Source organism: Dermacentor silvarum, chromosome 8, assembly GCF_013339745.2.
Source record: "Dermacentor silvarum isolate Dsil-2018 chromosome 8, BIME_Dsil_1.4, whole genome shotgun sequence".
NCBI lineage: Eukaryota > Metazoa > Arthropoda > Arachnida > Ixodida > Ixodidae > Dermacentor > Dermacentor silvarum.
Window position 1 is genome coordinate 135101692 of NC_051161.1, and position 13532 is coordinate 135115223.

Below are 13532 nucleotides of genomic sequence, written 5' to 3' on the forward strand. Positions count from 1 at the left end.
TGCACGGTACAAATATCGCGACCGCCCATACGGGTGTGAAACATTCCCTCTCAATAATAGAGTAATTGCACTTGGGCTTGGAAAGAAGGCGGCTGGCGTAAGCGATGACACGGTCTTGGCCCTGTCGACGCCGAGCAAGGACAGCGTCGACGACATGACCACTCGCGTCAGTTCGTACTTCAGTGGGCACAGAAGGGTCAAAGTGTGGCAGAATCGGGGAAGTTGTAAGCCGCTCAATCAGGGTAGAGAAGGCTTTCTCCTGCAGTGGTCCTTAAGGGAAAGAGATATCATTCTTAAGAAGGTCAGTGAGAGGGCGAGCGATGTCTGCAAATTTTTTCACAAAGCGCCGGAAATAAGAGCACCAGCCCGGAAAACTGCGGACATCGTTTGTTGAACAAGGTACAGGAAAATTTTGCATGGCGTGGACTTTCTGTGGATCAGGTTGGATTCCGACGGCGTTTACAAGGTGGCCGAGCATGGAAATTTCACGGTGACCGAAATATCACTTGAGGAGTTTAAGGCCCTTCACCGTAACAATGTGTTTCCGGAATTCATTTCAGTTTTTCTGGTAACTGTAGGCTAGATCAATATAAAGCTTTACTTTTGAAGAAAAAGCGTTTCATTCGTGCGACATGCAGATATTTACACGCAGGCGCGTTCATGCGGTGACCACATTTCCCAGGCTAACACATCTTAAAGGCTATCACTCAACACACGAGATGCATTTCTATATAGGAACTTTATCGAACGTTATTGATGGTTCCATCTGCTGCCTATGTTGTCGCGGGCCCTTGTATATTCAAATATCCTGTGCTACGTGAATACTGGTGTACACTCTAGAACTTTCGCGAGTACGAACGTTCACGCTAGAATAATCATTGAGCCATGACTGATCTGCATACCAGATTTTGACGATCGACAAATGCACTCGCCGCTATCCTTGTGCTGAGTGTTATTTGTTTTGCTCGGCATATGTTCGCCCAATAAACAGTTAAATCAGTAACTTGCGTTGTTCCACTATGGGTGGTCACCGTCAATGAAACGCGATATAATCAATATAAAGAGGAATGAAATATCCCTGGCACGTATGTATTGCAAGCCCACCCCAAGGTGACCATGGTACTACATCGAGAGCGCTTTCACACTATTGGGAGAAGTGCTAGCACTCTGTTTTGAAGTACAAGAACTCTGTTAAGGAGTGTAGAATCATTTCATTTAGGGGAGTACGATCATTCTGCTTAGGAGAATAGATGCGCTCTGTTTGTGAGAGTCCAAGCACACCGTTTGGCTGCGTAAAGCACTTGGTTTGGAGGAGTACACAAAATTTAGGGGGGGGGGGGGGGGGGCGTACAAACATGCTGACACTCGTTTAAGGAATTACTCGTAGTCTTTGCGAGAGAGAGCCAGCACTACTTGACAAAGTAATTTATCTCAGTCGGGGGTGTTTTAATTCTCTATTCAAAAGGGCAGGACAATTTTGAAAACAGGGGTTTAAATATTGGGCGAGCAAATATTCCGTCAAAGAGAGTTTCTGAACTCCATTTTTAGTGGGGAAATTGATTAGCCTTCTTGCAAAATTACACCCGTAATTATTGCTTCCCGTATTTTAAACGTTTCTCCTAGAGAAAAAGAAAAGTAAGCTTCATTATAATCATAGAGGTATCACCATGATTGGAAATAAGAATCATATACACACATTAGGAATTATTAACTAGAATAAAAAAGGCAGTCTTTTTTGTATTTTCTAGGCCATTGATTTGAACCATAGACATAAACAAAAAGCCTTGCCCGTGTTCTTGCCTGTGTACGCGTTTTATAGTTATCGGTTACGTTAAAGTGATCAGTATTGTTCAAAACAAAACAATAGCGTAATATTCTGATTATCTAAGCTTCATGAAAACACCACTATGCAGCAAACTAGATACTTAGAAAAGCGGTTTGTACACTGAGCTGCTCCCCGACGAAGTCAGAACTACTACTAATCAGGCCCAGGACGAGGACAGACAACGCATCTCCTCCCAGAATCTCTATAGACTTAGACGGGAAAGAAATTCCGCAAGTAGATGAGATCCGAATTCTGGGCATGCTCATAAGCAAAACAGGAAACAACCACACGACTATAGCTAAACTAGACGTGCACGCAAACCAAGTGGTAAGCATCGTTAGAAGAATCTCGGCCAGAGGCAGAGGGCTAAAGGAGAAGAACAAGTTAAGGCTGGTCCAGGCCTTCATCTTGAGTCGGATCTGCTACTCAACCCCATTTCTTAACATCAAAAAAGCAGAAAGAAACAAGTTAGACGTAATAATAAGGAAATGCACGAAACCGTGCACTGGGACTACCAATCTCGACCTCAACTGAGGCACTAGAGGGAATGGGGGTGCATAACACATGGCAGGAGTTAGCGGAAGCGACGAGAACGGCACAACTCGAACGCCTGAGTCTAAGCGAGACAGGACGGCAGATACTAAACTGGGTAGGACTACAAGCGAACAGAGGAACTAAATACCAGACGTGCCACATTGAGTCCAAAATTAGGAAAGCTCTCACGGTCACACCGATACCTAAGAACATGCACCCACAACACGTTCAGGAAAGACGCCAGCACAGAGCCAAACACTTGACAACAAAGCTAAGCAGAATGCCACCCGAGATGGTTGCCTTCACAGACGCCGCCCTTGGCGGAGACGGAAGCTCCGTCTCAGTGGTAGTCGACGGGTCCGGAGTAGAACAGGGCGCGATATATACAAGCGGAGTAGACGCCACGGCAGCGGAGGAAGCAGCGATCGCTCTGGCGTGCGTTAGCACGGACGCGAGGGTGATCGTTAGCGACAGTAAATCGGCAGTAAGAAATTTCTGCAGAGGCAAAATATCAGACTACGCGTACAGCATAATATCGAAAGGTTACATAGACAGAGGGATCACCATAACCTGGGCCCCCGCTCACTGCAACATAACAGGAAACGAAGCCGCCAACGCCCTCGCCCGAGCGCTCATTATCCGGGGGGGACGGCGGCCTCAACCTAACGTTAAGGTCGAGATGCTCGTGACCTACCACGAGATCACAGAGCACTACAGATTAGGACGCCGGAAATATCCACTCCCGGATAGGTCCCTCACGTCCGCACAGGCGGTCACCTGGCGCCGCCTGCAAGCCAAGAACCACATGTCTCCCAGATGGAGATACCTCACGCAAACGGGAAATCCGGAGGACCAATTCTGCAGATTCTGCGATAAGATAGGAACTTTAAGGCATATCCTATGGGAGTGCAGCTACTCCCCGGGATATAATTTATTCACGGATGAACAAGCATGGGAGACCGCGCTTCATAGCGAAGACCCGGCGGCACAGGCCAACATTGTCCGTCTGGCAGCTGAAGCGGCAAGCCGCTTCGTCTACTAACCCCTGCCCCTTCGGGTGACACCGGGCTCCCTGGACGCCTACGAGCGGTACCGGAGCTCCGGTGTCACCCTTACGAACAATAAAAGTTTCCTCACTCACTCACTCACCGCCTAGAACAATAACATAGAGTCTCTACTTTACTGAGTGCCGTCTCTCCTAAATAAACTTCTTTCTGAACATTTTGAAGTCTCTTGGCAACTCCAACTGTCAAATGAGGCTCTATTGCCTACAAACATTGGTGTATGTGTGAGCATGAACATTAATATGAAGATGTATACACGTGTTAGTGCGGAAATTTTCTGAACTGAGCTGGTTCCCTTCTAATGTATGTGTATGCATATACAGGGTGTCCCTACAATAATGCACCAAGATTTAAATACAAGCAAATGCCACGATGCTAGACGAAACCAAGGTAATGTTGCTTGCTCTCGCTCGGATATACTGAGAATATGTTTTTGATTACGTCTATTTGCATAATGAGTCCTAATTAAATAATCAACTTATCAAATATTATATTTGGATGACAAGTGCAATTAGGAAAATTGTAGAGCAACATGAATAACTCTCGATACAGGTTTCTTCTGCTCAATACGTGCTACACAAAAGTGTTTTTCCGAGCGTGAAGGAAGCCCGCGAATACACGCAAAGTGCCTCGAGCGGCCAGTCGTGCGGCCATATCCACCAGCGATAATGAACTCTGAAACAATGTTCTTGGTTTGTTTCCATTTCTTTGCAACGTGTACTTTAGTTTCGCTGTTGTGTTCATAACATCAGGACGATGCATTTTAAGAGGGTGGCATTGGCACGTGTACTTAATTTAGCTTTTCCGAGGACTCTATTTAAACTGCTAACTTAAAGTTATCGCTCAGCGCAAGACGCGCCTGCAAGGTTTGGGGTTTTCTCGAATGTTATCGTTCACTCCATCTGTCGTGTTTGTTCTCGCCTAACTTGGTGTAATCGCGCGGGCACCCGCGATTACGTTGTGTATAAAAGCCGACGCGCTTGACCCACAGATCAGATTTTCGACGATCGGTGGCTTCTCTCGCCGCTGTCGTTGTGCTTCAGTGTTTCTTGTTTTGCTCAGCACAAGATGGCCCAATAAAGACTTAAGCATGGGAGTGTCAGTTTTGACACTCTGTTGTTGTCTTTTGGCACTCTCTCATTACAACGTGACGGTATGATGACAGCGCAAGGAAGACAATGGCACTGGCAGGATGGCAAATCTACAACTGTATAACATCTTGAAACTGCAACACAACGGCAGAATTTCCAACCAAATGACACCCGAGACATCCTTGTTGACCCCTCAGGGCTCCACGAGGAGATCCTACGCGCCTGTCACGACAAACCTTGTTCTGGCTACTTGGGCTTTACGCGCACATTGACCAGAATTCGCCAGGAGTACTATTGGTACTTCTGGCGTACTGTACTATGTGAACACGTGCGATGATTACCAACGCCGTAAAATTCCGCCTATGCGACCACCCGGTTTTCTTATGAGTGTTAATCCTCCAAAGTTTCCCTTTCAGCAAGTTGGTATGGACTTACTCCGTCTATATCCGGCATATTCTGCTGCCTACCGATGGATTGTAGTCGCCACCGACTGTCTTACTCGCTACAGAGAAACCAGTTTAGTTCAGCGAGCCATCTCCTCCGAGATTGTGCTATTATTCGTTCATAACATTGTTCTCCACCATGGCACGCCAGCCGTAGTCTTCACGGATCACTGCACATCCTTTACAGCACAACTTGTGCACGAAGTCATGCAACTAAGTGGCGCTGCGCACCGAAAAGCTACTGTGTCCGCAAACCAATGGCCTAAGCGAGCGCTTAAACAAGACAATCGCTGACATGCTGTCCACGTACGTCGCCGATGACCACAAAAACTGGGACGATGTGCTCGCATACACCACATTTGCATGTAATACTGCCCTTCACGAAACCACAGGATTCAGCCCTTTTCGCTTACTGTACAGACGCGAAGTTACCGCCGCGTTGGACGCAATGCTATTGCCTGACACATGTGTAAGTGCTCTCCCGGATGCGCACTGTTTCGCCATACGGGCGGAAGAAGCTCGTCAGCTTGCACGACTGCGTATTCAACGTAACCAAAGTTATGATGCCCATCGTTACAACCATCGCCACAAAGAGGCCCTGTAGAGCCTTGGCAGTCACGTTTGGATGTGGAGCCCCGTACGTCGACGAGGCCGCTCCGAAAAACTCATACGCCGCTGCTTTGGTCCTTACGTAGTTTTACAACGCCTAAGCGATGTCAACTACAGCGTGATCCCAGCAGACTCTTCACGGCACGCCCGCCGTAAGCCTGTGTCCCGAAATCATGCACGTAGTTCGGATGAAGCCCTGTTATTCACGATGACTTACCCATTCTGTACTGTAGTGTTGACGCAACTTATATGCTTTTTTTGCATTTTTTTCTTCTCCACTTGTCTGTTTTGTGACCGGACTCAATCGTGTTTTAGCATCTGGACGATGTCATTTCAGGGGAGGGAATATTTTCATGGGTGTTTGACTTATTCATCCCACAATCAGCATCATCAGATCGTGCGCCCATTGCCGTGCTTTACATATTTATTCCATGATAATAATCAGCACATCGCGTGCCCATTTTCAGAATGGTTGTAGGTAGATGAAGTTAACGACGTTGGTTGTTGTGGCCGCTTCAGTAAAGATGCCGTTCTCTGCCAGTGGACTTCTTTTGCCTTTCCTATCGCGACATTGTGTACCTATCTATGTTCTAATGAATGTATAAGTTTGTATCTAACCGTTTTCGCGCCTTCCAGGGTGAGTGTGTAGTCAAGACCCAAATGGGTAGTGCGCTGACCTGCTGTGCTGAGATAACAGGATTCGAAACCAACAATCCAATCAACATGGGTCACTGAGTATGGGCCGATGTGTACTGTACACACGTGCCGCTCTTCAACGAACCTCTTCCATGCCGGCTTGGGCTACTGTAAACGCGGGACTGGATATGTACCGCTGTTAAAAAACTATTTGACGTCCACTTGGAGTACTCGGTATGTGCCACTCGGTCGTGTGCTGGTCTCCAATGAACCTCTATGATGAGAACTTGTGTCGCTGGGTATGCGCCAGTAGGTGTGTGCCACTTTTCAATTACCGTCTTTGACGCCAACTTTGGTAACTATTGTGGGAAACAGCTCGAACCCGCAGTCCGCGGCAGCAGGCTCCAGTCTCGGCCGGCCGCGCCCAAGGGTGTCCAGCCGCAGCTTGCGCAAGCTATGCCACTGCTCGCGCTTCCGTCCTCTTCTTCGTCCACAGATGACTCTGATGCCGCTAATAATGTCGGCGTTCCCACACTGCCCCTCCCTCTGCGAAGACGTTCATGGCACTAACCCACGCTGACCGGCAGTGACGGCATGACACCCCCACCGGCGGGCGATCGAACCTTGCAGACTGCTAATGCACCGAACGAGGATCGGTGGACCTGACAACGTCTGAGTCACCAAGGTCTTCCAGGAACCCGCAGGCCCTACACCTGGCTGCCTTCCAGGACGGACTCCTCGCGAAGATTGGGCAGGCCAGGTGGTGCAGCCTCGGAGTTGAGGTCTTGCAGGAAACGAAAGGCCCTAAACCATCCCCTGGGGCACACCAGGTCTGGTTTTCCTCTCCGGCCTCGTTCTGGCGAGTGCACGCAGCAGGTCGCCGGAAGGAGTCGCCGCATGCCCAATGCCTTGCCACCACAAAGACCACACCGCACCGCAGCACGCAGGTCACAGGAGGGGAAGAAGAAGAAGAAGAAGAAAACGTTTATTGATCAAAAGCATTTTGGTGTAATGATCGGAGCCCCTTTAGTACAGGAGGGGAAGATCGCAGATGATCCCGATCATCGCTCTAACGGTGCCGCCACCGCTACCATTGGCAACTGGCCTCGAGCTCCCGAAATCTCACCGGAACACTGGACGCCATTCACCACGTCCTCTCGAGCCGTCTGTGTAGAACCACGCACTGCCGCGCAAAGGGTCGGAGCTGCTCTTGAGGTGGTGTCGGCCCCATCGCACTCTAGACGTCACCTGCGCCGGCGGTGCCCTTCTCGAACGGCGGCGCCGAGAGCTGCAGCAGCGCGTAGAAGACCACGCCGCCACCAGGACCCACGCCGGGCTCGACCACGGCGACGGAGGAGGAACCGGCGGAATCGCACATCACCGATCAACAGGGGTGCAGCTCGCACCGCGGAAATGGTCAAGCACCATGGTTGGGTAGCAGTCGCTAGTGGCCGTAGATCGGGTACCTCCAGCCTACCCCACGACCATGGTCCTTCGCGGAACGCAGCCGGGGCCCCACGTTAAGGGCGCCAATGTGGGAAACGGGTAGAATCCGCATCCACGCCAGCAGGCTCCAGTCTCGGCCGGCCGCGCCCAAGGGCGTCCAGCCGCAGCTTGCGCGTCTCTCACGCCACTGCTCGCGCGTCCGTCTTCTTTTTCGTCCTCAGTTGACTCTGATGCCGCTAATATTGTACGAGTACCCGCACTATGTATGTGTCACCTGCAATGTGCGGCTATACATTGACAAAAATATCCCTTAAATTGCGCAATCAAACCGACGTCACAAGGACTCCTCAAGGACAAAAACCCGGTGCATTATCAGGCTGCTCCACACTTGCACTGAGTATATACCGCTTTTCACTGAACGCCTTTCACGCCAATGCTTTACCGAGCGGCGCCATGAACGCACTCTGTGTGTGCGGTTCTTCAAAGAGCCTCTCGGCGACTTGGGTCACTGAGTACGTGCCAACGAGTATGTGGCACGCGAAGACACAATTATAATCTTTCGCAGGTACCCGCGCACCACGCTTCTCGTCCCGTGGTTCTATTGGCAGTGCCACGAAATGGCGCGGCGTGTCCAGAAAGAAGCGCTAGAGCAGTGCGCTGTCACCGCATGACGGGTTTCTCAGCGTTCCCACGCACCACGTTTCGGATGTCACCAGAGGCTCCACGGTGGTCGTCCTAGATGGCGCCGAGCGTTTACAGGGAAACGCGAAAGAGGAGCTGCGCTGCATACACGCCTTACACATAAATCGTTGTGACGGTAGCAATACGCTGTGCCCCTATATTGATTTAATGCTGACGCATTACAATCGACAGTCAGCTTAATATGGGTTCTGCCACAATTTTATTTCGGGAACCCGTGGCTTAGGTTGGTACTGTATAGGTGGTACCGTCTAGTTGGTACCATATAGGTTGGTACCGCCCTTGTTGAATGCATGTGTTTGCCTGCCTGAGTATTCACTATGTACATAACTAAGCCTCTTTGCTTGTAAAGAGCTACTGTCTTTTTTGTTCATACAGGAAAAGGAAGAAAAAAATGGAGGCGCAGCGTATGGTGGTTGTTTTCAGAAACCCGTGTGGCGGGAGTTCGACGCCATTCACTCGAATATATTAAATATTTGCTTTAATAATTAAGTGGAGGCGGAAAACTGTTAGACCGAAAAGATACGAAGCATTGCATAAAGTATAGTAAGAATACTAACCTCTATTATAGGATAATTCTATTCATTCTGGAAGAATGTCGTTGCCCTATTAGGCGCGTTGGATGACGAAGGAATCATTGAAATTTTATGTCTAGCTTTTCATTTCTTTAGCAAGTCATACTTCGTGTGTCCCGTTGTTCGTGACGCCTAGTATATTAAGCCTCGCCTGTGCCATGTGTTGTCAATAAAATGCTTACGTGCAATGGCAAGGTATTCTATGTGTTTGCATTGGCTTGCGAAATAATTTTTAAGCCTATTTGGCCATATGTCTTAGTGCGTAAAATAAAAAAAACACAGAAAACGCAGAGTTGTGCACTGAAGTTTTGGAGGCAACAGCACTATAAATACAAATACGCAGCAAACGCAGAGGTTTCACTTAGGATGTATATAAGTGCATTGTGTAGCTCTCTATGCAAGCCTCGGTTCTTCGTCTGGCAAGAGAAGCAGCGAATCATGAATAATACAGCCACCGAGTACAAAAGAGGCTTGTTTCTTGCTGTTGCTAGTTTATCCTACAGTAACTCTATGCCGAGGCCTCAGCTTATTTTCTTTATTTCATGTCAATCTTATGCTTGTGTTATGCAAGTATATACTGTTTCGTATTGCAGTCGTGCCATCTAACGATGTAGTTAAACTCGGCATTTGTCTGATTAAGCCATACCTGATTGCGTGACGATTCGCAGCAATGAATACAGAGATACAATACGCTGTGCCCCTATATTTATTTAATGCTGACGCATTATAATCGACGGCCAGCTTAATATGGGTTGTGCCACAATTTTCTTTCGGGAAACCGTGGCTTAGGTTGGTACCGTATAGGTGGTACCGGGTAGTTGCTACCGTCGTGTAGTTGACACTTACCGGGTAAACAACGTGGCACCCCATAGTATCCATAACTTCGAGCTGCTGCTCTTTAATCGCCGTAGGCATCGTTATCAAAGGACCATATGTAGTCATCGCTGAAGAGTTAAGCAACGAAGGCGCGCTGCGTGTGCCAAGGGAGAAAGCAAGTATCTCACGTATTCACCTTACTGCTGACGTTCAAGATCAGGCGCCACTGCAACAGTCACAAATAGAAAATACAATTCAGAATGTAATACGATATTTTGGGAATTAAAAATGTCACGCAGTGTATTCACTGTTTCAATACCTGGGCTATACTGAGAACAGGTATGAGATAATTTCTTGCGGCGCTATAGAGATAATTCCCCCCCCCTCCCCCAATTTCTTTCTTGTCGAGCAACATCTACGTCTTCAGGCCTTCGTTTTTGAAAAGCAGACGTCAGATCTCGGGCTGCCTCGTGTATCTATAGTTCGTTTTCAGCCTCGCTCAGTTATTTATGTTTCTTCATTGTCCGCATGGATCTCGTGGCGCCATACTGAATGAATGAAAGAACCGGAGCGAATATGTTTTAGCGGGCAATGATTATTTGTGAAACTCAGCCGTTCAGAGTGGCATTTCGGGAAGAGTTTCTTGTTTTATATTTATGGAACAGGGGTGCCCTAATATAAACGTGTTGCAATCCTTTGTGTGCTCTATTACTCCTGCTGTCGGTGTGAAAAGGTTGCTCGAAAAATAGCCTTGCCTTTTTCATTCCTGAATTTTCTATGCCTGATAAAAATAGCATGTTTCACTTAACATGAGTGTGCCGATGTTTGGAGGCCCCACGTAATATCTTGCAATTATCTTTATCTTTAGTTTTGGCACGGCGCTACAGTCACTAGTCTACAATTTCTTGTCTTCGCAATAATTTCAATGGGTGATGTTTTCACTACAGAACAGGGCTTCACTCTTGACGGAGCCCTAACATATCGCCATTTGGGTCCACTACTCTAATTGACACCAAATAGCGTCATTGCTCTGTTTACGCCGGAAAAACAGCTCTTTGCTAATCGATATTCGGGGTTGTATGAAACTTCTAGCGTATATGTGTTGCGCATAACATGCAAGTCTTTTCCAGGAGCCCAAATATCGTTTTATTTCAGATAGCCATAGGACGGCTTTGTGCTACTTGTTCAATTCGGTATATATCTTGCACACATCACCTATGTTCATCTGGTTTTATGCAAAGCTTTATTGGCTCACAAGTGTCGGCGGTGGTGGTGGTGTCACGCTGAAAAGTGGGCCTATCCTAGTGGCAGTGCAGAGAGGGTCCAAGCTCTATGGCACATACCAGCGACAAAAAGAAAGAGAGGAAGAGAGAGAGAGAGAAAGAGCGAGAGAGATAAAGCAAGAAATAGAGAAAGAGAGAGCGATAGAAAGAAGGAGAGAAAAAGATAGAGAGAAAGAGAACGAAAGCGAGAGATGTTCGCTATATTTCGTCCGTGGACTTGCGCAGTGGCTACTGGAAGATTGAAGTGGATGAGCACGGCCGAGAAAAGACTGCCTTTATTATACGGGACTGCCTGTATGAGTTTAAGTTCCTCCCATTCGGATTGTCTTCTCCGCCCACAACCTTTCAGCGAATGATAGACACTGTCTTATCGGACCTCAAGTGGCAATCTTGTGTCGTGTATTTAGATGACGTCGTAGCCTACTACGTTTGAACAATATATGCCGCGACTTAAAACCGTCCTTGAGGCCATCCGTACCGCTGGTCTCTCCCTTAAACCTCAAAAATAGAACTTCGCCTACGATGAGTTCAGATTCCTTGACCACGTCGTCAGTAGCACTGGAATTCGACCCGACGCACTGAAAACTACGGCTGTTGCATATTTCCTGACACCTGCTAAAAGCGCGAAGTGCGACGCTTCCTGGGACTTTGCGCCTACTACCACCTCTTCGTAGAGAATGTTTCACAGCTCGCTGAACCCCTAATTCGGCTTACGAACGACGACGTCTTTTTTGTTTGAGCGCAATAACTGCAAGACGCCTTTCGCGAGCTCCAAACACGCCTCCAGTCGCCTCCGATTCGGGGATGCCTATACTGAACTACACACGGATGCAAGTAACGTTGGTGTTGGTGCTATTCTTCTGCAGCTACAACAAGATGTCGAACGAGTTATGACGTGCACCAGCTGCAGTTTATCATCTGCGGAGATAAATTATTCTACAACCGAAAAAGAGTGTTTGGCCGTCGTGTAGCCAGTCACGAAGTTTGGACCTTACCTGTATGGCCGATCTTTTCGTGTGGCAAGCGACCACCGTTCTCTGTGTTGGCTAACGAATATAAAAGATCATTTAGGACGCCTAGCTCACTGGAGTCTCCAATTGCAAGAGTTTGATCTCACGATTCTGCTCAAGTCGGCGCAGAAACATAGCGACGTGGACTGTCTTTCTCGCACTCCTGTTGGCACTGGCATCGCCGATGTCGAAGAGGACTGCGGTTTTCTTGCTGCTCTGGCAGTACCTGATCTAGCCCAAAAGCAGCGAGAAGACTTGCAGCTGAGACCACTCATCGACTACCTTGAAGGACGCACCTTGCAACCTCCTCGGAAATTCGCACGTCACTTATCATCGTCCAAAGCCGGGGAACGATAGAATACTGATGTCCGAGTCTGCATCGGTATCGTCAAGGTTTATCCACAGGATTGCGATACAGGCAGTCAGTGTCTTTATGCAGGCGCCCTGGCTTATACATAATAGAAAATGTATATTCTTGAAGACGCAATGCCCAGCGTAGGAGTCGTTCAGTTGGGTCCTTCAAAGAGGACAGCCAGCAAAGGGCATGATGATCGGTTATGTCGCAAAAGCTCTGCAACGAAAGTGCACGGTACAAATATCGCGACCGCCCATACGGGTGTGAGACATTCCCTCTCAATAATAGAGTAATTGCACTCGGGCTTGGAAAGAAGGCGGCTGGCGTAAGCGATGACACGGTCTTGGCCCTGTTGACGCTGAGCAAGGACAGCGTCGACGCCATGACCACTCGCGTCAGTTCGTACTTAAGTGGGCACAGAAGGGTCAAAGTGTGACAGAATTGGGGAAGTTGTAAGCCGCTCAATCAGGGTAGAGAAGGCTTTCTCCTGCAGTGGTCCTTAAGGGAAAGGGATATCATTCTTAAGAAGGTCAGTGAGAGGGCGAGCGATGTCGGCAAATTTTTTCACAAAGCGCCGGAAATAAGAGCATCAGCCCGCAAAACTGCGGAAATCGTTTGTTGAACAAGGTACAGGAAAATTTCGCATGGCGTGGACTTTCTGTGGATCAGGTTGGATTCCGGTGGCGTTTACAAGATTGCCGAGCAGGGAAGTTTAGCTGAAGACCCTTCCCCGTAACAATGTGTTTCCCGGAATTCATTTCAGTTTTTCTGCCAACTGTAGGCTAGATCAATATAAAGCTTTACTTTTAAAGAAAAAGTGTTTCATTCGTGCGACTTCTAGATATTTACACGCAGGCGCGTTCATGCGGTGACCACATTTCCCAGGCTAGCAAATCTTAAAGGCTATCACTCAACACACGAGATGCATTTTTATATCGAAACTTTATGGAACGTTGTTGATAGTTCCACCTGCTGCCTATGTTGTCGCGGCCCTTGTATATTCATATATCCTGTGCTACGTCGGATTCTTCAAACTCAACTCAGCATGTTAGATAGCAGAGTGCTGTCAGAGGAAAAGATTCTGGGACCATGGCTTACGCATTCCTGCATGCGAAAGGCCACAAAAGCTCTTCTTCAGTTCTTGAA